Source organism: Palaemon carinicauda, chromosome 17 (genome assembly GCF_036898095.1).
Source record: "Palaemon carinicauda isolate YSFRI2023 chromosome 17, ASM3689809v2, whole genome shotgun sequence".
Lineage (NCBI taxonomy): Eukaryota > Metazoa > Arthropoda > Malacostraca > Decapoda > Palaemonidae > Palaemon > Palaemon carinicauda.
Genome location: NC_090741.1, coordinates 32,851,260 through 32,876,429, shown reverse-complemented (window position 1 = coordinate 32,876,429; position 25,170 = coordinate 32,851,260). Strand labels below are relative to the sequence as shown.

The 25,170-nt window shown below is 37.0% G+C and overlaps 2 long non-coding RNA genes across 3 annotated transcripts in view; one reads left to right on the top strand and one right to left on the bottom strand.

The window, feature by feature from the left end:
* Positions 1–1,856: 1,856 nt before the first annotated feature.
* On the top strand, positions 1,857–17,072 carry LOC137656652 (uncharacterized). Its single transcript, XR_011046999.1, has 4 exons — positions 1,857–1,992; positions 12,017–12,152; positions 13,434–13,624; positions 16,690–17,072. It is a non-coding gene; the product is annotated as an uncharacterized lncRNA (long non-coding RNA).
* Positions 17,073–17,259: 187 nt separating this feature from the next.
* The window catches only part of LOC137656649 (uncharacterized), a 228,383-nt gene continuing 220,472 nt past the window's right edge, over positions 17,260–25,170 (bottom strand). The window contains exons 4-5 of one of the 2 annotated variants that reach the window (XR_011046996.1): positions 23,162–23,264; positions 17,260–17,907 (exon numbers count right to left, since the gene is read on the bottom strand). This is a non-coding gene — a long non-coding RNA (uncharacterized lncRNA). The remainder of the gene's footprint in view (positions 17,908–23,161; positions 23,265–25,170) is intronic. The other variant, XR_011046993.1, reaches the window with a different exon arrangement.

Below are 25,170 nucleotides of genomic sequence, written 5' to 3'. Positions count from 1 at the left end.
CAATGATTTGGTTAATGATCTGTTCAATTATATTATACTTGAAATATAACAGATACCACGTAGTTCTTTCATTATTATTAAACTCGATATGATAATAGTGTATATCCCATCTTACTCAATACTCATTCAAACCAAGCAAAGAGATGAATTAATCAGTCATTTAGAAAAGTTGCAAAATTCATCCTACTCATTATGACGTCACAGAGACGTATTTTCTCAATGTAGATTTTGTTAATCATGAAATTATCTTGCTTTCAAAATGTGTCATAAAAACATCTTATATATGTTTCTATATATTCTGAAGAATGTCTCTCTAATTTGCTTAAAATAAAAAGATCAGCCCCATTTCCCAGAGCTAGTAGCTAGAGCGTTTAAATACGATTAGATGGAAATTTAGGTAGGTTTTTCGAACAGCAACTCATAAGGCGCCGGAACTCTCTCGTGGCTGTAAATTCCAGTCTTCTGATTGGCTATATCTTCCTCAGCTGTGATTGGCGGTCGCCTTCGCTTACTACAACCTATTCTTTAACAAACAAACACACACACATCTAACATCGTAGCCAGAATGAAGTCAAGTATTCCTTCGAATATGATGTATTTATTTAAGAATACAGTTCAAAAAGATCCATCATTTATTTATTACTTAATTACTAATAATTTTTAGTTTGTTTCCATGAAAATTTTATTTTTTCCATCATAATTTATCTGCAATAAGTATAGGTTTTCACTCCTACCCTGTTAATTTCATTCATAAAAATACGATTGCATGACGTCACGTACAACCACCAATCAGAGCTGAGAAAGAATCAACCAATGAGACGCCAGATATTTCCCACTAAAAATGTATAAGGTGAGAGAGTTCCTCTGACGTATGGGCTGTTGTTAGCGAGCGAGTTAAATTTACGGGAGGGATTTTGCTCAAACGCTCTCTACCTAAAAGGGTTTTGGTTCCTCTGGTTGGTTATATGAGCTGCTGATTACGGATGAGTTAAATTTAAGTGATGCATTTCATTCAAACGTTCTTGTTAAGTTTTAATTAATTTTATACATACAACGATGATATTTAAGTAGCTTGAGGAGACTATTTTCTTATATCTTTTCGATATCCTTTAAATGTTTATTAATTACAGACTTTCCCTTTTGTAATCACACTTATCTTTTCTCATAGGAGTGATAATCGCATATAAAATGATTTTCATGTAATTTTATTGTCATCAGAATGTCTATCATAAGCATTATCATTACCATTTTGAATATTTTTTGAAGTTTAGAATTTTAAGTTCATATTCATTGATTTTTACAACAAAAGTTAATTTGCTGAAAAATGCCAAAATTCACTCATAAATTTAGTCAGTCATGTTTCTGGAATAAATTGCAAATCACATTAATGAATTTCATGCTAAGCAATAATCGTTTTCAAAGGAAGAACGGTGAATTCAGAATGACAAACTACAAGTAAAATAAAGAATAAAAATAATGACACTGAGCTGGAATAATGGGAAGTTATAAAATTTATCATGTCCCATTCTCTGTTCTAAACACGACCTACTCTAATAACTAATTCAGTTCTCGAATGTTAATTACACATGGATGGCAATAAGCATATTGAAATTTATTCAGGACTCAGTTTTTTTTTTTTCTAGTAATTCTTAAGATCCTTATGCTTTTCAATTTAAGGTCCTCATACTTTTCAACTTAAGGTCCTTATACTTTTCAAACTTGTCGACAGATGGCGGGGTAAATGTCTGGTGACGTAAATGGTGAGCTCAACAGTCTGCCTGAAGAGTCCTTGTCTGTCAGCCAATCACGAGTCTTGTTTTCGGTTCTCTTCGTAAAAAAATTATATGTTCGTCCATGATTGGTTGAAAGCTGCTAAATACATGATAGAAAACTGTGCCCAAAACCGATCTTAAGGATCCAAATGAGACGTCACAGTTTCGTTGTTAAATGGTATTGTGTTAAGTGCTGCAAGAACATTTCTCTACTGTTTTTGTAGGTATTTTGGGTTTTTAATTTAGTTATGGATAGTTATAAAGGTGCATATTGTAAGACATATATTACCAATTGTGATCCTGTTTTTACTTTAAATAAATACAGCTACTAAGTAAGGCTGATGGCTTGCAGAATCGATAAGGTCTTCTTAGTACTATACAAAATTAGGAACCATTAATTTTCGTGTAGTGCATAATAACTGTCACAAATTACAAACCTATTCGCGAAATCTGTTTAGATATGGAAGTTCTGCGTTATCTGAGATTAGCTTATTTTTAATCTATAACTTTGGCGTAACTGGTTAATTGGAACTATCCTTTTTTTTTTCCTAAACAAAGAAATAGTGGGTTATATCCATAATTGTGGAAGTTTCACTAAATCCTATAGATTGAAATTCAGGAATTAACGATACTTCCAATCTTGCTTGACAGATTTTTAAAACTTGTGAAATAAGTTTACTGTTCTATTGATTATCGCTATCACGTTCTGAAGTCTTAATGTGAATGAAGAAACTCCCTCCACCCTGTTATAAAGCAAGGGCGAGCCAAATCAGGCCAGGGCAAACCCTTAACAATTTCTTAACTAAAACAGCCAGCTGTGACATAGAAATGGGATCTAAATGTTATATATGCGCCCTATTGGCTTTTTTTCAAAATAATTCACTGAATTTATATTCATAATGATGGATAGATGCAACTTTGATAAAAAAAAGAAAAAAAATGGATACAAAACCTTATGACTAATAGCAAGGATTTGCGGTACCCTTTTTTTCGTGTTAAATTGGAAACTAACTGTGTAACTTCAAATTAAACTACGGAATTTGGCAAGATTCCAATACAACGTATTAAGCAAAGCGAACTGTTCTTAAAGCTCAATGTTTCAGGGGACAGGTGAATTGTCTAAAACTTCATTTGAAAGGAAAACTGGTTTTAATTTATTCAGCCGTAGTTTGAGATTGTCTATTGCTGTTAGTCTCCGTCGAACCAGTCTGTTTTTGCTACAGTGCTTAATGATGGAGTTTGTAAATTTGGGTTCTAAGTTTAAATGGGTTGAATTTTCTATAGCTGGTAAGTAGGCCTAACTGTAGGCTAAAACAGTTTTTTCGACAGTTCAGATTTAAGTTAAACTTTTATTCATAGGCCTGGTCTTATTTGTTTGAGGTTAATTTAAAATTAAATCTCCCCGAGAGGAAAAATTTCCCTCTTAAGCAATGTATGTACCTTTTGTAATATGGTCTTAGCCACCTTATCTTTAAAAGTTGAGGCCACACTAATAGCAGCAGCAGCAGCAATATGGTGTTATTGTTTAAAATAAAAATGAACAGAGCATTAGACTGCGGGATTTTAGTATGTAAATTATTAGGTGTCTTGTTAAAACTAGGAAATCCAGACCGAGAATGAAGCTAAAAGATCTGGTTGAGCAAAGAATCTTATGTTACGTAGGTTTAATTATAGAATACAATATTTGCTAGGATATTGTCACTTGCATTATTGAATAGATCTTTTCAAATTAATTATTTTTAATCCCATATACTACTAGCGGAAACCTCTATTAACGAAGTTACAGGTTTTAGTAAAGTTCCTTGTTTGAACAGAATAATGGGCCCAATATTTTACATTCTAAACCTCTTCGTTATTTATATTAATTATTGGAATATGCAATGCAATTGCAGTTTTTTTTATGTTGATAATGAAATGGTTGGGTAAGTAAGGTGATTTTAGATAATGGGAAATTGGAAGGAAAGCCTTGTTTGAACAGAGGTTGGAGTGGGAAGCTAAAACTCACTCCTTTGAATGTGTATTCACTTTTTTTTTTCCTTTTTCCTTTTATCATGGATAATTAATGCCGAAATCTAGATTACGGGCGAATATTTTCCACAATCCAGAAAAGAGGATCAATGAAACGTTTAATTGCGAGTAAAGTGAGCTATGACGAGTAAAAATCATTAATCTCCAGTGTTTTGTTAGCGTTTCATTACCATTACAGAACTCGGTTTTTGGTTACAGCACCTTCATTACGATGAATTTTTTTTTATAACAGACAATTAGACTTGTAGGTGGTAGGCTACTCTTATATTGTAAGGTGTTTTGAATGCAATAGATGACGGTACCTAGGACAAAGCCATAGCTTTCAGTTGAGATAGTTGACCCACCATCACTAAAATCATTATGAAAACCATTCAAGCACCACAAAATACATAGTCATACTGTATTTTCTACCAAGTTTATTACACTGTTCTATAATTTTACTGTTACTTTGGTGGTTAATAGGATTTGCAAAGCAAAATTGAAGAACATTTGAAATTAAATTCATTACATTAGTCAACTGTTCATTTTGAGAGCTTATTACATCTTTCATTGAGGGTATAAGAATTCATTCTTAGTTTTAGGAAAGGTTTCATCCACACAAGACATGGATAGTTGCATATTTACCTTCATGGGATCCTCAGCTTCAGTTTAACATTGATGGAAATATTTGTACTAGTAGGCTATTAAGGTATGTTATTAGTTGGGTTACTTATATTTGTGCTAAGAAATGTTAAAATCCAGATTTTGAAGTTTTGCTGGATTAGTGAAATAGGGCCTTAATTTTTGACCTTGTAGCAAAGTACCGGTAGCAGTCTCCTTAGCTGGGGGTTTGTCTTTGGAGCATTCTTTTGATATCTTCTTGCTATCTTTTTAGACTAGTGTTATCTTTCTCTCATCGCATTCCAGCCTCTTGTCTTGTTGCAATTGCTGGGTATGAAAATTAACTCGAACATCCCAGCTTTCATTGGGCTTTATGGCCCAAATTTATAAATAGTCCAAGTAATTAAGGTAATTTTTTCCCACGGTAGACCTGCTATATGGTAGTTTAATTTATTGCTAAAATTTGAATCTAAACCAGATAGTTTATTTCCAAATAGCTTGCATACATTGAAGCAGCAGAGTAGTTACTCTTTTGAGGGCCTAGTGTGTACTCTGAACCAATTTACTGATAGTCTTAACTGTGGCTATTGGATGTTTGGTAAATTTTGCCCTCTTCATTTTGGGAGTAATGAGTGACCAGTTCTAACTTGAAATCTTTGTACTTTGCGAGAAAAAGCTCCATTATTTTGTAAGTAATGTAAAGTAACTTTTTTAATATTGATCTATTTTTTTACTTATACTGTATATATATTGAATGTTATTGAATGCTAAATCAAAATTTTTTTAATGCTTAATTAAAAAGCTGCCATTGTATTTGTTACGCGTAATACAAACCACCCTTTAAGTAGTTGATTCTAGTTTGTTTGGGCTAAAAGCACAAACATGATTTTGTGAAGTGCCCCTCTTAAAGGAATTTTAAATTTTTCGTTCAGTACATGCATAATTCAGTATTAGCTGAACGCCAGGATTTGCAATGCTTGCTTACCAGAATGCATGAAATATCACAAGGTTGGGCTCAAGGTAAACAGAAGAGATGATGGTTAGGAGAAAGGATTTTGGTAGATACATTTAAAATACTTAGGAACCATTTCTAATACTGTACAGGGTATTTAGAATTTAATTTTTATGAAAAATAGAAAATAGAAAATCAGACAATAGCTATGTTAAGTAAAATTTGGAAATCAAATTGCCTGAAATTACATGTAAAAATCAACTGCAGGTATATTGTATGTTTAGTGAGATCGGTGTTATTGTATGGACATGTCATAGTATGACAAACAATCTCCAACAGATTTAGAAGATTTGAGGGCAAAGCCCTTAAAAGAATATTGGGTGTTATTTGGCAGGACAGGATTATTGGGTGTTATTTGGCAGGACAGGATTAGAAATGAAACTGATTACCAGAGTACATTACCATATGTGGATGAGATAATGCTGAGGGGTAGATGGAGATGGGTTTGGGCATGGTCTTCGCACTCCTCAAGAGATTACTGTAGTTCATTAAATGTTTAGTTAGGCTCCAAGGCACTGGAATGATTTGAGACCCAGGCCTATATGGCTCAGAACCATAAATCATGTCAGAAATGATGAATGGAGAATTATTGGATTAAAACTTCAAGATACAGGCAAAATCTAATAGAGGCTCTTTGTGTTAATAGGCGTATGTAGATTGGTGATGAAATGCTGGCAATTAATTATGAAAGTCAAGGCACCCGTACGTGCGAGGATGGACTTTTCCATTTGGTTGTTGAACCGGATGTATAGATCACTCTGTGCTTCTTGCTAGGGGCATGATTGTTAACAATCATCCCAGCATGCCGAGTGTAGGTTGCGGCTGCCTAGGCAGTGTCAGGCATATGTTTTGAGGAGGAGAGCTTTGCTGCTTCTGCTCATTGGGTGTGTCTGCTACTGCCACACTTGTGCTTAAATCCCTTGCTCGATTGCCAGGGAGTATGCGTCGGGAGCAAGGAGTCTTTAGAGCTACGTTGTTTGTCTTTCAAGTTCTGGTCGTAGTTCCCCCAATTTTCATCTTACCCAATCAGAGGATGGATGCTCTTCTGTTTCTGTATACTGCTAATGAGTGTGATCTAAGAAAGGTTTGGGCCTTCGTAGGTTTTTTAGCCAGGCTCCCCAGTGCCAGTGTTTTCTTTGTGAGGCAAGTGGTGAAAGGCGTGGTCAGCAGGTCTTCAGTGTCTGTGACTCCTGTGGTGTCTGCAGTTGTTCCCCCTCCCTGACTGTAGGGTGGGCCCAGGGATGAAAGGACTTGTTGCCCTGGTGGTAGGGGGGGGGGGGCAGTTTGGGGTTGTTCCCCGTGCATCTCCCCTGACTGTCACCTCTTTGCCCTTTTGTCTATTATCCCTATGGAATTACCCTGCCACTTATACCTGGGAGTCTGGAGCTTTTTCTCCCCTGTGAGTGTGCCCCTGTGTTATTCCTGTTTGACTTTACTTTGTACACAATTCTTGTAAGTAGTAGAGGAAGAAGTTGAAGTCCCCATTGGGAGGAAGCCATGGGCAGTATTTCGGTCCTCCAGGGCAGACACAGGGCCATGGCAGTGTCATGGCTCTGCTTTGGCACCCCCTGGTCCAGGGCCTGGGTCCCCAGCTACCTGGTGACCAGGTTGACTGATTTTCCATCTTTCAGCAACCCCTGTGCTGATGCACTGAGCCAGAGTTGAGACTCCATATCATGGCCCAGAACTTCTTCCTTCCCCCTCCCAAGGTGTGGCTTGGGTTCTTGGGACTGATGTTGGCTCAGTGTTTCAGCAACCCACCATCCCCATGGCCAATGTATGGGGTTGATCAAAGCACTCTGGCCACTGCTCATCAGGATTGTGGCTCTAGTCTCCCAGGTAGCTGGGTGGGACTGAGGTACTGCTCAGTGTTATGACCCCCTAGAACCAGTGCACAGGACTAAGGCTATGACCCTGTCACTTAACCTCTAGGGCTGCCCTCTGGTGTCTTGGTTGAGTTTCCAGTTATTACAGTAGACAGGTGGGCCAGGGTTTACGGCACCATGCACTTTTTGCCCCGTGATTGGAGCTTCAGTATTCTACATCTAACTGCCCCTCCCTCAACCCGCAATACTTTGGTAGTGCGCTGAGAGGATGGCACTATTTGAGGCTATCATTATGAATTTGTATGAAGTGGAAGACAGTTGGTGGTGGAGGGATAATCTTCCAGTGCTTGATGGACAGTACCTCCATCCCGTCCGACTGTCCATCTCTTCCCTCTGTCCCATCCAGCAGAGGGGAGAGTTAAGTGCAGTACTGTACTCCTCCAGTCTGTGCCAGTGATCATATCTGGGCCGTATTCAGTCCCAAATTATGTTGTCGATAATGTCCTTGGGCCCAAACAATCATATTCTTTGGAAAATCAGCAGAGGCATAGAGCAGAGCCTTGGGTATTGGGAGTTCTTCAGGACTGTGACTTGCTACCACCTTCAGCTATTTGGCTCCCCCATTTCTCATTTTCCAATATACAGTAGTACCTATCCATTCTTCCAACGTTGCTTCAAGTCATGGCTTTGCGAACTGAGGTAGGAGGGTTGTTAGAGAGGAGCACACTGGAAGTCATCAGATGAATCTCCGGGGTTGTAAAGTAGGGGGCTGAAGGCTGGTCATAGACCTTGCCACGGAACAAGTTTTTGGGTGAAACTAAATTCAGGATGGATCTCTGCCAAGTATCATCAGATAGGAAGACCACATGGTGTCAGTGGATCTGAAGGACACACTTTTAAGTATCCATGCATCAGTCCATTAGAAAGCGCCTCCCTTCTTCCTCTGTTACTGTTAGAATGTACCAGTTTAGGACTGCTCTGGACTGTGTACTCCTTTTCAGGTATTCATTCAGAAGTTCACCTTGGTATTAGCTTGGGCCCACTAGCAAGGGATATATGGATATGGATGTATCTCAGGTGGCTGATCCTGGCAGGCTCCATAGGGTAGATGCTACAGGATAGTTACTTTTCTCTTTTCCCATTGTCTGGGAGTGTGACAATAGAGGTTGAATTACTTGGGCATGCTGATAAACATTACAGCAGCGAGTGTCTATCAGTTAGACAATCACATCGGCAAGCCCAAGGAGGTAGCATGTCTTCAGTTACACAACTGTTAGCTCTGCATTGGCAGAATCTTGCCTGTTGCCTTTCCTCACTAGAGAAGCTCGTTCAAGTGGACGTCTTTACCAGAGATCTCTTCACTACTGTTTGAAGAATTACTAGTCACTCCAGGGATCTCCCGTCCCTCCCCATGCCAGCTGAACGGGAAGTTTGAGTTGATCTTAATCTGTTGGTTGAACTATGAACCCTCACGCGAGTCTCGATCTTTTCTCTGGACATGCACTTATGCTCAGATGCATCGAAAGAGGGGAGGGGTGTATGTCTAACAGATTTTGTCTTCTCGGATGTGGTTAGAAGTATTATCTACTCTTCATTGTCCTGAGGCTAGCAGCCTCTCTAGCATTGAAAGAATGTTTAGGATGCATATGGTGGCTTGTTGCTATGATATTACTATACAGTAGTGGCTTACGCTAAACTCCAAGCTGAAGAAGTCGATGCATTTTGGGATCGCATTCCGTGCTGTAGAGTTGTCAACCAAATACAGTCTGGGTAATAGTACTTGACTAGGAGATGCTTGGTTGGAAGGCAGTTGTAGGGTCAGTGATCCCTTCATCCAGTTTAATGTAAAAGCTGCTGGTTTGTGGTGTTCTCGGATTGACTTGTTCGCAACATGGCTGAACATTAAGCTCTTTACTAGTCCAGTCCAATCCCATGGACCATGTTCGAAGTCTCCAATACCCATGAGATCCCATGGACGGTTGCCCCCCAGTCTCAGTTCTACCCTGTTCTATCTGCTAATCTACCATGTAGGAATCACACGGAGTTTGATTGATCCTGGTGGCAATCAGATGACCATGCTGAATGGTATCCCATTCTCTCTTGAGATCCCGAGAGAATTCCCTTGGACCTCACTCTTCCAAGGAAAACGGGCCATTCTCTATTAATATCAAAGAAGGGATTCTAAACTAGTCAGATTATCTCTAGAAGAGATCATAGGTTTCCTCATCTTTCTTGTCAAGAAAAGCTTCTGTCACTGCTGTCTGCTGTCAAGGCTACTGCTCAGACTTGAGCATGATCTCCTGGCTTACGGGGATAGACCTCTCCTCATAAGAGTTGCCTATGTGCGTGAGCAGCTTCGAACAATCTTAATGACCTTGGTATCTCTGGTACCAGAGTGGAATATGCCCCTTGTTCTCAAGGCTTTCACTCTTACTCATCCAAGCCTTTGGGAAGGCCTCGGTCAAGGTTCTGACTTGCTAGACACTGCTGCCTTAATTTCAGCGAAGTGTTGAGGAGAGTTACTTAATCTCATGGCCTTAATCTTCCATGCTGAGGTGTGGGTGGAGCTCCTTAGTTTAGTCCTAGGGCACAAGGCCAAACTCTGCACCTGCTGGGACATGACTTCAGATTGTGCCCTTCTCCATCCCCCCTCTACGTGAAGTCTAGTGGCATGGAGAACAGGATGCTTTTGTCCCGTGAGGCCTCTATGGTGCTATATAAAGATGACCTGACACCTCTGACTCGAGTGTCTGTGACCCTTACTTAGCATAGGCAAAACTAAGGAAGATGTCAGAATACTCTTTTCAGACTGTGTAGATCCATAATATGTATGCCTTCATTGATGGGTGGATAGTTACCAGGCAGGATTAAAACTCATGAAGTCAGTGGCTAGGCCCTACCCTTGCTTTCAAGAGGAATCTTGCAGTCTACCAAGCTTTGAAGGTTGTGGCGTTTGCACTAGACCACCGTGAATTTAATCTACAGGAGAATTTGCAAGCTCCTTGATACCTTTGCACATGGTCTGTGGTGGCTTATAGTGTAGCCAGTCCAGCATCCATGTGGGATACGTATCTTGTTGATGGTAATGGAAAGATGTTAGTGTAGAATGAGGGTGCCTCTCTCAGGGATGAAGCAGTCTCAGCATTAATTGGATCTGACTTGATTCTTGTAAATTCTACTACTGAGCACAGATCTTTAGAACCTAGAGTTTTCACCCATCCTCCTTAGAGGGGCAGAATGGAATATATACCAACTCTAATCATCGTAAGTCAGGTGTGTTATTCCAGGCTGCATCTCTGATGGTTAACCATACTGTACTGATCTTCTTTGGCCGTATCGGCTTATTCATCCCAATGATAGATGGATAGATTGCTGGAGTCCTCTTCTTAGCTCCTGTACGAGACCAGGTAGATTAACATTTCCAGCAAAAAAAGAACCTACCTGTCACTTTTTTGAGAGATTTAACGGCCATCCAGGTCGGCTGAAAACATTCCTGACGTTTGATTTTTTGGATAATCACATGGTGGTCTTAGTTAATGAATTCTCTTAATGTAGGGTAAGTCTTAAAGCTTGCGATAGGTGGGATTTTCCATTTTCTAAAATGCTATCCTGAAATTAAGTTTCAAGTTGGTTTCAGTCTTGAAATAGTTACAATGTGGATAATAATAAATAATTAAATTACCTTGGAATTAGTGTGTTCACTTTTCCAATGCAAAAGACTTTATTGTTGCAAAGCCTTTGCTGTGGGGAAAAATTGCCTATCCTAAACTTTACTGCAAAGGTTAGTTTAAAATTTTAAAAAATCCAAATACTATGATGGGTAAGTTACTTAGCAGCTACTTCATTTCTCTTAAAATTTCTAACTTCCTCCCCAAAGGAGGGGGAGGATAGTGGAATATATATCCACCCATTGATAAAATATTTCATTCCAAACTTTTACCCCTCTTGAATGGTTTCTTCATTAGACGAAAGTACATGTCTCCATGTACAGGCCATCCCCTATTAGTCTACTCATCCCAATGAATGACCTGGGGTTTCTGAAGTTGCTTTGTTACCATAAGGGACCAAAGATTTGGATACCTCCACGGAGAAAGTGAGCTATATAATTTGGTTGTAAGGTTACTTCCAACCCACCAAGCACTCGTTAAAGGATTTTGGTTAGTATGTCTCATAGGAGCAAAGCAATTCTTTAATATTTTTAAACTTTCCCCCCTCAACCACTCCTGTGGGCAGAAAAATCCAAAGTTGAAGCTTTCAGACTGGAGAAGGGTAACTTCTCGCCTGCATCCTCCACCAATAGCTTAATGAAATTTTTAACCATAAATATTACTCCAGCTTACGCTGAAACAATCTCCCTATCAAAGAACTAGGATTTGTATAGGTAGGAAAATAGAATTGTTGCATTTTAATATTTTACATGTAGACTAAGCCATTTGTAAATATTTTGAAAAGATCTTTATCATTGTATTTTACATTGTCCTGAAAATTAACTCCAAATAGTTTAGCTCAGATGCACAATTCCTAATGATGCAACGGTAAATTCTGTTTGCTTTAACCACTTTTTTCTGGAAATTAGATTTTTATTAAAGCAAATATACCTTAATATGGTATCATTGGTTACAATTTGAATTGGTTCATTGCTCTTTAAGTTTAGAAATTTTCTTAAATTTCTACTTGGAATGCTCTATATGTAGATTTAAAAAATGTATGTACAGTATCCAAAATTTGAAAGCACAAGGCCATTTGTGATTTGAGGAAGTTTTTCTTTATTTCTACAGGTGTGGTTTTGTGAAGGGCTGTCATTTCAACATCATGCTTTAAGTGCAGATGATGCTTCTTCAGGGGGATTTACAGCATGGAGGGTTCAGGGAAGAAAGGTGTAGAATTATAAGTTGTGACAGTTGCCAATTGTACGTAAGTGCCTTTTTAAATTTATTTCAGATTGTTCCTACATGAACTGCAAACCATCATAATTAAATAGGCAGATTGTTTTAGCTAGAGCTGGAGACAGTAGTTAGAATTGAGTGGTTAACCACTGGTGGTGTGGTGGACGAGAAGCTCCACTCCCTCCATCAGTCTGAAAGTCTTATTAATTGTTTTGGCCACTGACTAATATTTATGCAGTGTCAGCTCCTGAAATCAGCTATTTTATTTTTCCTTGTATGAAATGAATCCTGGTTAAGTGGAAAGTTAGTGTAGCAGATTTGTACTTGGTAGAAAGGGTAGACATTGCAACCTGTTTGAGTAAACCAGCTATAGATACTCCCTCTGGGATTCTGGTAAGGGTAATGATTATTTGCAATAATCTTCATACAGAGATTTTGTATAGAGGCTGTGTGGTGGCAGGGATATTCCCTGAGGGGGTATAAGTGAAGTAAACCTTTGCTGGTGTCTATTGGCAATGCCCAAGAAGACTTATCTTTTGCTGCTTTGGTCTCCTCGGTGGATCTGTTGCTACTGCCCATGCATATGCCCCTGACTCGGTCCCTTCTGTAAGCTTAATGAAGCAGATTTACATATGAGTGGAAGTCCACTCCATAGAATTGTCATTCAGGTCATTACCACATTACGTATCTTTAGCTTGCAGTAACCATGCCAGATGATCTGTAGCCTGATTAAAATTGAATTAAGTGAACTATAAGCACACTGTTGACAGGGTCAGTGGTCTCTGCACTCCTGCATGGTGAAGGAGCTTGTTGCTATGACACTACCTAAGACTAGAGAACAATGGTTTGATTTTGGAGTGTCCATTCCGGCTCCAGTGAAGACATGTTCCCCATTTTAAAGAACAATGGTTTGTACAGCTAGGAAATACTTTAAATTTAGTGTTGAGTACTATAAATTTAGTTTATAAGACTGAACTTAAGTAGTTGTATTATGTAAAAAGTGTTGTGGACTAAAGTTGGAATCTGGGAAAAACCTTGTTAATTTTTCAAATGGTGAATAGAAAAATGTTTGGCTTTTATTTATGTGTAATCTTTGTCTACAATAAGCTAGTTTAGACTAACATTAGTATTGTCCTAGATAGACTTGGTTTAGTGTAGTTTATACTATAGGTTTTTCTTTCTTTTTTAGATTCATCGACTTATTTTCCAGCTGAGTTATTTACTTTGATACAGAACAGATTGTATAGATATGTTCAAATTAGATCTGAATGGGCCAAGATGAAAAAAATTAACTGACACTTTCTTTCAGATACCAAACCTGCAGTCAAGAGGAATTTCAAAGTTTTGAATAGCTCACTGCTGCTGCTGCTATAGTGAGGCCCATGGGATCAACATAGCACGAATGTAAAGTTTTAATCTACTGAATGGTTATTCAGGTAATGGGAGTGAACTAATCAAATGGTAACTGAAGATGGCACCTAGACTTCGCTGTTATATGAAGTAAGAATTTTGTATTCTAAAACTGGCTTTTGGGATAGTTTATTAAAATTATAGAACTTGTAATTATGGCTTATTTTTCTTTGACCTTTTGATGTATGGAAATACTGCTTAGTAGGTTAAAAGTTGTGGTGGCAGTTATGAAATTGCTATTAAAATAAAGTAACCTAGATATATTTGAAATTGTATTTGTAGTATTGATCTACCAATGAAATTGGGTAGGATACCATTATTTTTCTAATTAAAAGCAGGTTTTAGATGAGGATTAGCATTCAAAGAACATTGACTAACCTTGTTTACTAAACTTTAGGGTGCCACTATTTTTCTCCAAAATTGTTCTAAAAATAACAAATAACCACCCTCCATTTGAAGAGAATTCACTGGTTTGCACATGTAATACTGCGTATGGATGGAAGAATTAGAGATGTATCTATAAAATACTTAGAAAAAAATGTTCTCTTAGGTAGAGGTGTCATAAGTTGGCCAAAAGATCCCCATATTGCAAATTTTTATGTTATGCAAAAAGTTGAATGCATCACTAGCATGATTTATGAAATCTCAATCATGGAAATCTATTATGAAAATCTTTCTAGTTAAAGACATTTAATGGTACAGTATAGCTATGTATACAAAGCTTTTTTGCAGATATAAGGTATACTGTGTCCTCACGTGACCATGAATCTAGGTACAGTAATGTTCCGAGAATGTAAAATTTGAAATAATCTTGGGTGGCAAGAATGATCAGCTAAGTCTGCACAGAAAGTGAGCAGTTACATATCTGGCAAGCAGCTCTAGCTTAGTACTATGATCCATTTACTACTGCACTGGGCAAAGATTGACAGGTTAAGTTTAACACTTGTCTACATGTAGGTAGCCTACTCAATTTTGTCAATCTTTGAATTCGATTTATTTAGCAGCTTCCAGTTCAGGGCAGTATGAAATCAGTCAGGGTGAGTAGCAATATCAAAATGATACGATGCAAGTGTAATTGCAAAGCAATGAATAATGCAAGGGAAACCCGTATAAAGCACTGTATCTATATTGCATTACCTGGAAGAATCCTAAAAATCACTTTGGACCAATTATGCAAATGTACCAAAACACCATTGTATTTTCAATAGCTGTTAGAATATGATACACCTTTGCAGAAAAGATAGAGAATACGATACACCTTTGCAGAAAAGATAGAGAATACGATACACCTTTGCAGAAAAGATAGACTTTGCTAAAGTGAGGTAACCATAAATAACATTTGTGAAGGACAAAACCAAAACCCCTAAGTTACAACGTCATGTAATAGTCGTTACTTCTAGAATCTTTTGCCTTCCAGTGATGTTTATAACCTGTCTAAACTATGAGCAGGTTGTTTGCCACAGTTTTCACACAAATGACCTCATTGGTGATAAATGCCATTCCTTATTGTGCTGTTAACTGTAACCCATTGGGCACTCCCTTGTGGTGTGGATTCAGCCATAGATTTAAAATGCTGAGAACCAGTACGGGATGGAACCTATTTGAGAAAATAAAAACTCACGAGTAAAATACTGGGTAATTAGTAGACTTCTCTGATTTAAGCTCTAGGTAAATTTAGATATGTAGTTAGCATGATCATAATTTAGTTTCTTGGATATAGCTCCCTTTTCTAACCAGAAAAGAAATATAACTAAGAGTGCAGGAAAATTTTTAATAATTCAAAATGGTAGTTTTAGAAAAGGTAGAACCAGGTTTATAAGGTTTCTGCATTTTGTAATTATTTTTTTATAGGATTATCCCTGTAGTAGGGTAATAGCATCAGTGTCCTTTTACAGTGTACTGTAGGTATTATACAAAGATTGCAGTATTCTTTTTGATTTTTAGTTGCACTTGCTTTGTATCCTGCTTTTTTTTTTTTTTTTTTTTTTTTTTTTTTTTTTTTTTTTTTTGCTTGCTCTTTCAAATCTTAATGTTCAACCTCTCCAACAATGTTTACCCCAAGATGTACAGTACTATGACCCCAGAGTTCCAGCACCTGGTTATAGGGGGCTCAATTGATCTCCATTTAAAACAGTTCACTATAGGCATTACTTAAGTCTTTGAAGTCTTTGAAGAGTGTTTTTGACTGCAATATGTTTTATTCCAAAATTATAACTTTAATTTAGTTCTATCTACAATTGCATAACTTGCACTGCAGCTGCATAGCCTTTCCCTGTGGGGTTACGCGTGTTTAACATGTGCACTGAAAGGGTTGCTGGACGTTATGTCCCAATTGAGGCCTAAATATTTAGTATGTTGATGCTTGTATGGGCAAATTAAACTGGAAAAATTTTGAAATTTGTTTTGCTCTTACAATGTATTTACTTTTACAATGTATTTACTTTTACAATGTATGCTGTATAAAGTTAATTCTGAAGATAATTGGTTGTGTACTGTATCCTGGGATTTGATCCAAGATTTTATTTTGCAAGAAGGTGACTAAAACAGCTGATAATGATCCAAGATTTTATTTTGCAAGAAGGTGACTAAAACAGCTGATAATGAAACTTCAATCTTATGGGAACACTATTCGATGGTTTGAAGAGAATAAGATGGGCTTAAAGCAAGATCAAATGAATATCAAGGCCATATGCGACTTATTTAGAATTGGTTTTTAAACTTAAATTGTAAGAGAAGCCTTTCAGTCAAATACCAATCAGGGTACAGGTTAAGGATGGTCTGAAACTTACAGTATTCAATGCTGTTAAAGATAATATACTTTTATTGAAGCTGTTATTCCCATTATTGCTGTTAAAGATAATATACTTTTATTGAAGCTGTTATTCCCATTATCTAAAGCTGTTATTCCCATTATCTAATGTAGGTATTTTAAGTTTTCTAAGTAATTGTTTTTTATCTAAATAGTAGTCTAAAAAATAATTATGATAATACTACTCAATGCCTTAGTCAAAATTTTGTAATTTTATGGTAAGGTTTTATGTCAACTTAATATTTTGCTTTTGATTAACTTTCCTTAAACTAAGTCAAGAATTATTTTTAAATTAAAGATTAAACAACCACATCACTTATTTTTTTTTTGTAAATTCTCTCGGCAGGAAAATGGAGGAGTAAGATTGGGAGTATACTGCAGACTAATGAAGAGTACTTGGAAATATGATGCAGTAATTAGTAAAATGCTGCTAAAGAAATTATAACACTTGAGGTAATATGGAACGTAAATTATCAGCATAACAGAGAAGTATCATTAGGATAACAAATGAGAAGGAAAGGAAGTGACTTGGAGGAAAAGCAGAAAATGTCTCAGCAATCTGGCCTTATGTAGTATAACCATACATTAGCAGGAGAAAAAAGAAAATCAAGTACTAATTGCAAGAGAACCATACATTAGCAGGAGAAAAAAGAAAATCAAGTACTAATTGCAAGAGAAGAACAATTGAAGAATATAGTGAATAAAGGAAAGAATTCAGTGAATAAAGGAAATAACCAAAGAAGTATATATAAAGGAAATAACCAAAGAAGTATATATAAAGTATTTATATTTATAACTAGATTTTTCAAAATAAAAACCAAAAGGGCAAGCTGTCAAATTTTTATTTTTCCGCTTGTTTTAATGTAATAAGGTATATATAATAAACTCATCTTTCTTGAAGTATCTATTCTCTTCTTCCTTGAATTGTTTCCTTCCTTTCTCGTTCTTGGATACATTTTTTCACTAGTCATAAAGCTTTTTCTCTTCTATTTTTTTGTCTTTACTGCTTATTACTTGTTCAATCTTTCATTGTCATCCCAATTAAATTCTCTCATTTGACAACAATCTTCAGAGTTGTGTATTAGAGGGTCTCTTTCCCAAAACCTTGTAGCCTGGTTGCACCAGAGCGCTTGCAGCCTGGTGCCTCCACCCACCAGAGCGCTTGCAGCCTGGTGCCTCCACCCACCAGAGCGCTTGCAGCCTGGTGCCTCCACCCACCAGAGCGCTTGCAGCCTGGTGCCTCCACCCACCAGAGCGCTTGCAGCCTGGTGCCTCCACCCACCAGAGCGCTTGCAGCCTGGTGCCTCCACCCACCAGAGCGCTTGCAGCCTGGTGCCTCCACCCACCAGAGCGCTTGCAGCCTGGTGCCTCCACCCACCAGAGCGCTTGTAGCCTGGTGCCTCCACCCACCAGAGAGCTTGTAGCATGGTGCCTCTACCCACCAGAGAGCTTGTAGCCTTCTTCTCGCCAGAGGAGTTGCTTAGTTTCTCCTCCCGTCTTGGAAACTACATTTAATTTAACAGTTCTGCCAATTTTTTCTCCCATCCTCAAAATTTCATTCAATCTGTAAAAGTGAACGTGATTTTAACCTTAAAAATTGTTTGAATTATTCAATATAATAAGTCTAATAGATCTTTACCCTTCCCAAGGATTAGATTATTGAAAACTATCAAACTATTTCCATCTAAAACTTTAGAAGATATTTAAACATTCCAAAGTTTATAGATTTATAAACTATTAAACAATTACCATCTGAAATTAATATATATCAGATTGAAGAATTTCAAGTAAGTATTATATAATTATAACTAGAGTGCCAGTATTATATTAATCAACTATTAATTATAACTAGTTAATATGAAATCTCAAAATGTTAAATTTTCCTAAAGGAAGTTAATTTCAAAACAAGTATATTGTAGAAAGTTAATTTTTAAAAATTAATGCCATAATTTCTTACAAAACTCATTTTAAAGTCATTGTACAGTAGTGTATATTTAATAAAAAAAAAATACTCTTACCAATGTTTCAACAACATTACATACCATTGAAATATTGAAAAATCAAACTATTATCAAAGCTTATGTACATTTAAAATCAGAAACCATTCATATGCCTTGCATAAAATAATTCAGAACTGCCAAACTTTTATCACTGTAAACATGTGAAAACTTAAAACCCATCTGCTTTAATATGCAAATGGTTTAAAACCATTACTATGGTTCCTTAGTTTCAAGTTAATAAAGCACCATTAGGGGTTGTGCTATACTCATGGAAACATCCATCACTTTGTTGGACCGGTGCTAAACCAGCTCAAGCTTTTTTGTTTTACATACTGTTCAACCTCATCGTCCTTGTGACTGGGGAAAGTGTTTTTTGGATGGGAGCTAGACCCTCAAAAAGTTCAATGGTTTTTGGTAGTGTTTAACCTCTTCATCCTTGTGACCTGGGAATTGGAGAGCCATTATCTGGCCCTCCCTGGTCTTGGTTTGATGGAAAGAGGGCTTGGGGCTGATTATATCTATATCATATAACTAGTAAAGCTACAACCCTAGTTTAAAGCAAGGTGTTATAAGTCCAAGGGCTCCAGCTGGGAAAAATAACCCAGTGAGCAAAGTTAATAAAAATGAGAAATAATGAACAAAATATATTTTTAAAACAAACATTAAAAGGGATTTTGACGGAAAAATCTATTTTTGGCTCGAGCCTTCTCCTGATGGAAGTTCCTTCTGGCAACTTTCTACAGTATAATATTTCAGCGATTGATATTATAAGAGAATTACCGTCAGGTATCACAGGGTCCCACCCCCGGAAACTACTATCCAAAGATATCGTGTATAATCAGGGACGTATCCTAAGATAACCATAGATATCTGCACCCCAAACAGACTTTACCCTGTCTAATCCTCTAAGGGGTAGGATATGTAAGGAGCTATTACACATCCTACCACCTTTTTAAATATGTTATAAAAAAGACATGTCAGCCTGTTCAACAAAAACATTTGCTGCAACTATGAACTTTTGAAGTTCTACCAATTTAACTACCCAATTAGGAAGATCATTCCACAAGTTAGTCACAGCTGGAATTAAACCAAGAAAACTGTAGTATTGAGCCTCATGAAGTCCTGACTTAGAATTAATAGCATGCCTAATATTAAGAACAGGATGGAATATGTCTGGGAAGATTGGAATTATGAAAAATCTCATGCAACATGCATAAGGAACTAATTGAATGACTGTCCCCGAGATTTATATTTAGATCAGGAATAGAAATTTAGGAGACAGTAAGTTCCTTTCAAACAAATCAAGATGAGAATCAGCAGCTGAAGACCAGCCAAGAGGATACTTAAAACAAGGTAGAATGAAAGTATTAAAACACTTCAGAATAGATTGATAACCAAAAATCTAAGATTTTTCAAGAAGTCATTTTTGTGTAATTGAGGAAGACAAAATTCTTCCTGAAATGTAAATTTGCTGTTGAGAATCAAACCTAAATTTTTTCAAGTGTCATAAGAGTTAAACATTAACAATGCTAAGATCTGGATGTTTGAGATCTGGATGTTGAGGAGCTACTGTTCTCCACCTTACAATCACACAATTTTGTTAGGATTTAACTTCACGCCCCATAATTTGCAGCATGTGCTAATTATAGCTAGATCGATTGATTCAGCAATCCCAGATCTATATTCATATGGAATTGATGCAGTGTAGCATCGTCTGCATATGAAACAAGTTTTTTAAATAGCATTTAAAGTTATGGACCAAGAACACTACCCTGAGGAACACCAGATATCACATTCCTAATACTCACAATGGTGACAAACAACTGTTCTATTAAAAAATTCAATAATAATGCTATGAAACAGCCCACCCATTCCTAACTGTTTAGAGTTTGAAAAAAAAAAAAAGCCTCATGATGGACTGTCAAAAGGCAGCACAAATCAAGGCCAATCAAACAAACTTCTTGACCACAATCAAGGGATGTCTGTACAGCATTGGAGATTGTAAGATAGATTGATTTGAAGTTCTCTGGCATCCTGACATCAAAGGTCATTGACGCCGATAAAGATTGTAAGAAGGGCATCATATGCTCTAAGGCCTTTATGAAAACCAAATTGCAAACAAGGGAACAGATGATTGCTTACAGCAAATCTATAAAGACACTTAGTGTTAAGACTTAAAAACTTTAGATACCATTAATATAGAAGGTATAGAAATTGGGCGATAATCAGTACGACTTGAGCTACCACAAAAACAGTCAAGTAAAATTACCAATTCTCCAATAAGTGCTAATTGCTGCTCCTCTTGCTAACTAGCGCAAAAATACAACTTTGAGCCAAGAAATGTGGCCTGTGAAAGCCAAAGGAAAAATACCATTTGGGTCTACACTTTCATAATTATCAAGGTCCATCAAGAGCTTTAATTTCAAGATCAAAAAGTTTAACTAGTTAGTTTAGCCTCAGGAAAACAGGAATAAGGAAGATAAAGTTTCTCATTTGGTTTGCTGTCAAACATCAGCCAAAAGGGTTGCCTTTTCCTTTGGACTGATTGATTGATTGATTGATTGAAAGTTTTCTGGCATCCTGACATCTAATCCTTTGCACTGAGCGAGAGCCATCTGGTTCAAGTAAAGGAGGAACTGTTGCATCAACACTGAGTGCAGTGTTAAAGAGTTCACTATTTATGTTCCTTGTTTGTACCAGAAAGGGGTTCTTTTATGGTTAAATCTTATTCCTTTCCAGTTGAAGCAAACTGAGCAAAAGCTCCAAGCCAAGTATATTTATTTCAGGTCAAATCTGATCTGTTACCCTTTCAAGGATGATAGGCCTCATGTCTACAATTATCATTGAACTGTGATTTGTCCTTCACTCGGTACCTTAGCACACGAGAAGGGATACACCTATTAAATGTTGACTAGATTTTCATTCAAAGGGACGACAAGTTAAAAAATATACAATTGTGACCAATTCAAGTCCAATAGATCACTCAATCCCATTCCAGTCTGCTTGAGATTCCACAGAGTATGATACATCAGGGACAGGCTGCCTAGTCTTCTCTAATGAAACTAAGGCATGATCAGAAGTCTTAACTGGAGAATCAACCTTACTACTTATAACACCAGGGAAGTGTGTATACTGGGTCCAAGCAGTTACCAGACCTGCGAGTAGTTTCACTTATTTGCTTACAGCCTGATTCAGAGGCAAAGTCTAAAGCTTTTTAACCATGGTGATCAGTAGGAGAAATTATTTAACTACTCCCTATGGTGGGCATTGAAATTACCCGCAAAGACAAAAGGGTTCTTTCTATCATTTATCTTACCAAGATGAAATTATCTATCTCTAGATTCCAGTAGATCGAACACAAGCAGTTGTGTCTAGAAAATCTCATCACCAGAATCTCATGACATCCACATTCATAGGACTAAAGAGAAGCAGGGTACTCTGTCCTAATATACACCGACCATTCCCTTGGCCCTGGCATCCCGTTTGAAAATTATTGGGTCAGTAATGACATTGCCAGTTCCTTACCTCTGAGTAACCTTTAAACCACCCTAGACAGGGAAGGGTGGGGGCATGTTTTCTATGCTCTTCTCGTGCGCTGTAGACAAGGTCTTTACAATACTCTCTTTGCCCGGTAGCTGCACAGTTTAGTATAAGTGTTCCTGCTACTGTGTCTTCTGCAAAATCTTGCTTTCTTTATAGTTCAACTGCTTGAGTTAAACTGCCCCTCCCCCATTGCACTTGGGGTGCATAATTGCCTCATGACTAGTGCCTGACTAAAACCCAAAACTTGTGATTTTATTAGTTGAATGGATTCTTTTTTGAGTTATCACTAGAATATTACGTCTAGTGCAGAGCTGCACACTAGCCTACCCAATCCCTTTCAACCATATACCATAATTATGTACAGCAGCATTGCGTTAAGGTTCCAACCACTGAAAGAGGTCCTACATAAAATCTAAGTTCCTGCAAATCTTGGTAAACTAATTTGCAACAGAATATGCATCAGTATCCTCAAACCAAATTTGCTGCAACAGAATATGCTCAAGTACCCTTAAACCAAATTTACTAACAATATGCACTAGTATCCTATGGTAAAATTTGCAACAATCCACCTGTACCAGAGTCAAATTTGCAGCAGAAGGTGTACCTGTATCCTCAAGTGAAATTAAAATAAATAATATGTAACTATATCCTGAAGTTAAATTTGCATCCATAATATGCACCTTTACCCTAGAAGTTAAATTTTCAACAGAATATGCACCTTTGCCTCAACTTAAATTTGCAACATATGCAGCTTTATCCTGAAGTTAAAATATACACCTGTATCCTAATGTAAAATTTACAAATACAGCCGTATTTTTGTCAAATTTGCAACAATATGCTTCTGTATCGTCAAATTTGTAACAGTAAAAGTGTACAACCATATCTTTAAGTCCAAATTTGAAACGATATGCATTTAGTGAGTAAATAGTGCAATTTATCTACAATTTTGTTTTCAATAGCCTACCCACAAGATCTTTGATATTTTTTTTTTTAAAACTCAAAACCACTGCTCTATAACAACCCAATGAGTGATATTCACACCTGATTCAATTTAATCCAAGAACTAAGGAACCTCAACCAAAATTAAAAATGACCATAATCAGTATTTTGCATGAATGGTATTGCTCTGGATGGTCATCAGTGGTCATTACAGTGCTGTAACTCTTCACCATACTATATATTAATCCATCACCATACAAGATACCAACCACCATAGATCATAAGGTAGAACATTAGGAAAAGTGAAAGATCTCAATACTGGACACATTCATTTACTTGAATAAATTGGCTTCCAAAATTCAAAGTCTTCTCTGCATATACATTTCTGAACTCGTGGTGTATGAGGAAGACAATCCTGTGGTTTCTTCAAAAGTTGTACCTGTAAGAAAAATACCAGATTAAGTCTTTTGGACAATTATAATTACCTTCTAATGATTGTACTATACTGTATATCTAAATACATTTGAGTTATCTACCAAAGCTGTGTCATTCTTAGAATGTGTAATGTTTAAATGCAAAGTGTTTAATATTCAGCCTTTGGTTTTAAAGTTAACCTAAAACTAGTAAGGGCTCACAGTCATAAATACACCTACTTAAAATTCAGTCCAAGAAAAAAATTACATTGAAAACGTATACTCTTAAAGATGGAATATTACCTTAACTAGGAGTTCTCCTTATTGAGAAAAGTAACCCATAAGCATTCACACTTATAAAACTTTCAAATAAAGAATTTTAAATTATTCCTGAGGTCAAATTATAAAAGTTGGAAATCCATCACTCATTGACTTGATAAGTACAGCAATTGTCACATGAATTGAACAATTACAGAGCCAGCAAGATCGTCCTGTCTCTTATCCCTTGCCTGTCAAGAAAATCTTCATTTTGGCTGTCAATATCTCCACCTGTCAAAAACACCGATGTTCGTCCGTCTTATCTGCAACCCCAATTTCCATTTCACCACTGGGAAAAAACACTATTAGAACATTAAGAAATTTACCTGCATGGCATTCTCCAAATACTAAATAACACATGGTATGCTGTTTAAATCAGACTTAAACTATGCCTAAATTTTTCCTACAATTTTTTTTTTTTTAACACTGTTTACCAAAGTGCTTTCAATTATATAAAGTTCCAGGAACCAAACCACCAGTATTCAACAATTGAGAAACTCTCAAACTGGAAATGTGAAAATTTGGCAATAGCTTATGACAATAAAGCAAACAATTTTGGAAAATATTCAGTAAAAGAAAATTCAAAATATAAATAAGGAATGTTGAAGCAATAACCATTAAAGATATCTATCAAGTTTCAGATGCAAAGGTCAATGGCATAATAAATGCTGTTTAGTACGACATTTGACATTCAGGTATCAGTGAATTGTTACTCTACCAACGTTTAAGCTAAGACTTTATAATGGTGTGAAACCAATGAGCATGGATATAAAAACTAAATTAAATGAAACTAAAATAGAACTTCGTAGAGTAGAATTGAATCAAACTAGATTGTCAACTAATATTTATTATTTTCTAACTTTGGTTCCAATACGCATGTCGACGAAGAATTAGGCAACTGGGCTGTGTCATAATAGAAAACCTAGCTGGTAGCTGACACTTGTCTAGTCTTCTCAACTACCTATGTTATTTTCACACATTTCTGAACTTTGTACCCATGGGGGTGAGGAAGTGAATTAATGACTATAAATGAACACCAGATTCAATTTTTATGGTCCTGAATTTTGCAGAACTATGCTTTAGGACCACCTTCCCCAAGAAAGGGAAAAAATGAAAGATAAGAGCCAGTCATTCTACTATTCATTCCAGACTTACATTTATGCATTGCCATTGAAGAGATGCTTCCTGTGCCGTGTGGGATCTGGGCTGGCTGCAATATTACTTTAGTGACCACGTACCGAGCATAAAGGTTTTAAGAGGTGTATATACTGCCTAACCCCAGCCACAAGAATACTGATGACTGGCACAGGCAATAGGGGTAACAGGTGACCGGGTCAGGGATGTTGCATGGAGTATCATCATCTAATGTTCTCTCAGCCCAGGACTTGCCCAAACCATAGGCACAATACCCTTATGAGGCATGACAGCCTCACTTACTGGCACTAGTGTCGCAGGAAGATACAATTCCTTGGGGGGCTTTGGAAGGGGCTTCCACTGTGGGCATCACTAGGGTCACTGACAACCATGCCTTTCAGTACAGATGTCTTAGGAGAAACACACTTAAGACATTGACATTGAGAGAGTACCAGCTCCAAATGTCAGGGCCTACATTAA